This window comes from Bubalus kerabau, chromosome 12 (assembly GCF_029407905.1).
Source record: "Bubalus kerabau isolate K-KA32 ecotype Philippines breed swamp buffalo chromosome 12, PCC_UOA_SB_1v2, whole genome shotgun sequence".
NCBI lineage: Eukaryota > Metazoa > Chordata > Mammalia > Artiodactyla > Bovidae > Bubalus > Bubalus kerabau.
This window is the reverse complement of record NC_073635.1, coordinates 33,735,468-33,740,281: the sequence shown is the minus strand read 5'-3', so window position 1 is coordinate 33,740,281 and position 4,814 is coordinate 33,735,468.

The window sequence follows — 4,814 nt, the reverse complement described above, 5'->3', positions numbered from 1 at the left end:
GGGGGCAGGAGGAGAAGGGGACGACAGAGGATGAGATGGCTGGATGGGATCACTGACTCGATGGACGTGAGTCTGAGTGAACTCCAGGAGTTGGTGATGGACAGGGAGGCCTGGCGTGCTGCGATTCATGGGGTCGCAAAGAGTCGGACACGACTGAGCGACTGATCTGATCCGAGCGCTGCAGATCCTGAGGAGGCCGCCCTGGGGGCTGGCGCTCTTCCCGCCGCCTTCCTGCGAGGCCCTCAGGTGGGTTTCGGTGGCATGTGGGCTGTACGGATCGACCCGCGACCCTCGCGCAGGGGCTTCCCGGGGACCTCACCAAGTCCAAAGTTCTCGGGCGAACAGTGATTGGACCACAAGCCCGAGGACGGCTGGTCCCGCCGCCTTGGGCTCCCAGGGGCCAGGCTGCAATGTGTGGGCCAGTCTGTGGACTGGGAGCCCGCGGGAGACGCACGGGATGGGGAAAGGCCTAGAAAACCGAGCCGGCCCTAGGAGGGGTGAATGTTTGGTGGTCAGGCCGATAGCCTTGGGGATCGCAGGAGAAGAGAGTTCTCAGGGTGCCTGGGGTGTTGGTGTGAATGTCAGCTCTGGTGTGCAAGAAATACCGCACCTCTTAATTTTCTGCATCTCACTTCATGACTCCTCTGAGCCATGTGCGACCCACCCTTACCTGTCTCCTTCTGATGGACTGGGTAAAAAATTAAAATTACACCGTGTTTTTTGTTTGTTTGTTTTGGGGTGGGGGCATTAAGCGAAATTCTGGGAGCAGTGATTTTTGTGGGTAAACGCATGGTTACATAACTTACCCGAGGTCCCATTACCAAAAGTGGCCCTCAGGATTCAAACCCAGACCGCTCGGATTCCAGAGGCCATGCTCTCAACCAACATGCTAGATCCCTCTCTGAAATGTTTAGCTTCACCCATATCTGACACCAGCTTGGGACCACAGTGCCCTGAACTGCAAGCCCACTGGACTGGGAGTCAAAAAAATAGGACTGGCAGTCAGCAGGTAGCCTAAAGCAAGACCAGTTTCCCCCTGGAAGAAACGGGTTTAGTATAGCCGATTCACTTTGCTGTACAGTAGAAACTAACCCAACGGTTGTGAAGCAACTATATGCCAATAAAAATTAAGAAAAGAAACAGGGTTAATGTCCAAGGTCTACAAATTCTAGGGAGTGTAACTGGTCATTGGCAGACCAGCATGTAACCCATCCTAAGGGTGATGCAGCAGCTTCAAGGTGAAGTGGCCTCATCACCACTAATGGGAAACTGGATTCTGTAAGAATAAATGGTTGGTGGACAAGGTGAGAATGGTGAGAAATGCTGATGGTACAGGGGAGACGATTAGGGCATTTGCCACCTCCACCGCCCACACCCAGCCCCCACCCCACCTCCCTTCATACAGACTCCACACTTCCTGCTTGAAGAACTAAGGTCCCACATGCTGCGTGGGGTGGCAAATAAAAAAAAGGAGAAGATAAATAAATTTAAAACCTCTCACTTTTGGAATAGTTTTCCTGGTTCTAATCCAATCCCTCCTCCACCAGGGTAGCATTATGGAGCCTTCAGATCATATCAGATCAGATCAGTCGCTCAGTTGTGTCCGACTCTTTGGGACCCCATGAATCGCAGCACGCCAGGCCTCCCTGTCCATCACCAACTCCCGGAGTTCACTCAGACTCACGTCCATCGAGTCAGTGATTCCATCCAGCCATCTCATCCTCTGTCGTCCCCTTCTCCTCCTGCCCCCAATCCCTCCCAGCATCAGAGTCTTTTCCAATGAGTCAACTCTTCGCATGAGGTGGCCAAAGTACTGGAGTTTCAGCTTTAGCATCATTCCTCCCAAAGAAATCCCAGGGCTGATCTCCTTCAGAATGGACTGCTTGGATCTCCCTGCAGTCCAAGGGACCTTAGATCTGGTAAAAAGCCTTAAAGGTCATTGTATTAGTTTTCCACCAAATTTGATGGATTGAAACACATTACTTTATTATCTTACACTTCGATGCATTTAGAATTCCAACAGAAGTAAAAAAATTCAACGCATGTCAAAAAATCAGATAGCAGGGCTGTGATTGTTTCTCGGGGGCTCTTGCTGGGTTGGTGGGGTCTTTCTTGCCTTTCTTACTTCTTTAGAGGCTAACTTTATTACTTGGTTTGTGACCCCCATTCTCCTTCTTCAAAACCAGCAATGTTACCTCTTCTGACCCTTCTTTACATCATCCTTTGATTCCGACCTCAGTGGGGAAAGCTTTTCTGATTTTAAGGACATGGGGTTACACTGAACACCCCCAACCCCCTGCCAATAATCCAGGATCATCTCCCCACTTTAAATCCTTATCTTAATCACATCTATGAAGTCCCTTTTGCCACGTAAGGTAGCATCCACAGGTTCTAGGGATTCGGTTCAGTTCAGTTTAGGCGCTTAGTCATGTCTGACTCTTTGCAACCCCATGGACTACAGCACGCCAGGCCTCCTTGTCCATCACCAATTCCCAGAGCCTACTCAAACTCACCAATTGTGTTGGTGATGCCATCCAACCATCTCATCCTCTCTCATCCCCTTCTCCTCCTGCCTTCAATCTTTTCCAGCATCAGAGTCTTTTCCAAAGAGTCAGTTCTTTGCATCAGATGGCCAAAATATTGGAGATTCAGCTTCAGCATCAGTCCTTCCAATGAATATTCAGGACTAATTTCCTTCAGGATTGACTGGCTGGATCTCCTTGCAGTCCAAGAGACTCTCAAGAGTCTTCTCCAACACCACAGTTCAAAAACATTGCTTCTTTCATGCTCAGCTCTCTTTATAGTCCAACTCTCACATCCATATATGACTACTGGAAAAACCATAGCTTTGACTGGACTGACCTTTGTTGACAAAGTAATGTCTCTGATTTTTAATAAACTGTCTAGGTAGGTCATGGCCTTTCTTCCAAGGAGCAAGCGTCTTTTAATTTCATGGCTGCAATCACCATCTGCAGTGATTTTAGAGCCACCCAAAAATAAAGTCTCTCACTGTTTCCATTGTTTTCTCATCTATTTTCCATGAAGTGATGGGACCAGATGCCATGATCTTAGTTGTCTGAATGTTGAGTTTTAAGCCACTTTTTCACTCTCCTCTTTCACTTTCATCTAGAGGCTCTTTAGTTCTTCTTCACTTTCTGCCATAAGGGTGGTGTCATCTGCATATCTGAGGTTATTGATATTTCTCCCAGAAATCTTGATTCCAGCTTGTGCTTCATCCAGCTCGGTATTTCTCATAATGTACTCTGCATGTAAGTTAAATAAGCAGGCTGACAATATACAGCCTTGACGTATTCCTTTCCCGATTTGGAACCAGTCTGTTGTTCCATGTCATGTTCTAAATGTTGCTTCTTGACCTGCACACAGATTTCTCAGGAGGCAGGTCAGGTGGTCTGGTATTCCCATCTCTTTCAGAATTTTCCACAGTTTATTGTGATCCACACAGTCAAAGGCTTTGGCATAGTCAATAAAGCAGAAATAGATGTTTTTCTGGAACTCTCTTGCTTTTTCAATGATCCAATGGATGTTGGCAATTTGATCTCTGGTTCCTCTGCCTTTTCTAAATCCATCTTGAACATCTGGAAGTTCACGGTTCACATATTGCTGAAGCCTTGCTTGGAGAAGTTTGAGCATTACTTTGCTAGCATGTGAGATGAGTGCAATTGTGTGGTAGTTTGAACATTCTTTGGCACTGCCTTTCTAGGGATTAGGACATGAGTATCTGCTGGGGAGGGTTGTTATTCTGCCTACTTTTTGCAAGAAGGAATCCCCTGACACATGCTGTTTTGAGTACTTCCACTGACAGCAGGGAGGTTAGTACATTATGAGGCTGCCGAGGGTCATGTTCAACCCTAATCATCTCTAATCTACAGATGATGACCAACTCTAAATGTCAGAAGATGAGTATGTTCAGTGCCGGTAGTTCCCATGCACAGGTTTTTGCCTTCAGAAATGCAGAAGAAAACCCAGTCTGGTATCCCCACTTACATACGTCCAAATGACATTCTTGAAACATTTGAAGACAGCTAGAAGATTTTGTTGTTATTCCTTAGTCAAACAAACTGAGAACCTATTATATGTGGGTTCTATTCTAGGCTTCAGAGATGGGGGAATCTATCATCCAAGGTCCTTAACCTCGTAACACATTACTTCTGGTGAAGAAAACAGGTGGATGATCCAACTAACAGTATTAGCATTGCCTTGAGTACCACCAGATCAAGGGTACCAAAAAATTCTTGAAAGAATGGGTTTTTAAATTGTATTTCTTTTTGGCTGCGCTGCCTGCTGCACACGGGCTTTCTCTAGCTGCGTTGAGCTGGGTGTACTGTGTAGTTGAGCGGGCTTCCCATTGCAGTGGCTTCTCTTGTTGCACAGTATGGGCTCTAGGGTGAGTGGGCTCATTATTGTGGTCCACTGGCTTAGTTGCCCCTCAGCATGTGGGATCCTCCCTGACCAGGAATCAAACCAGTGTCCCCAGCACTGGCAGGCAGATTCCTAAAATCTGGACCACCGGGGAAGTCTGAAAGAATGTTTTGGTTTTTTTTTCTTAAATCATGTAAATAACAATTATAGAAAGAAGTTAGAAACTTTGTACATATGTTTCATATTTCAGGGTTGTTTTTGCTTTGGATTATAATGGGGGGAACATCAGACCCTTCTCACACCCACAGTCCTCTGAAAATCTTACTCTAGCCCTGAGGGAGAGACGATTTTAGTAAGAGAGAATAGTTTCAATTAGAGTAAGCCAAGATGATTTTCTGGAAAAAGTTGAGACTTCCAAGATGAGTAGATTTAGA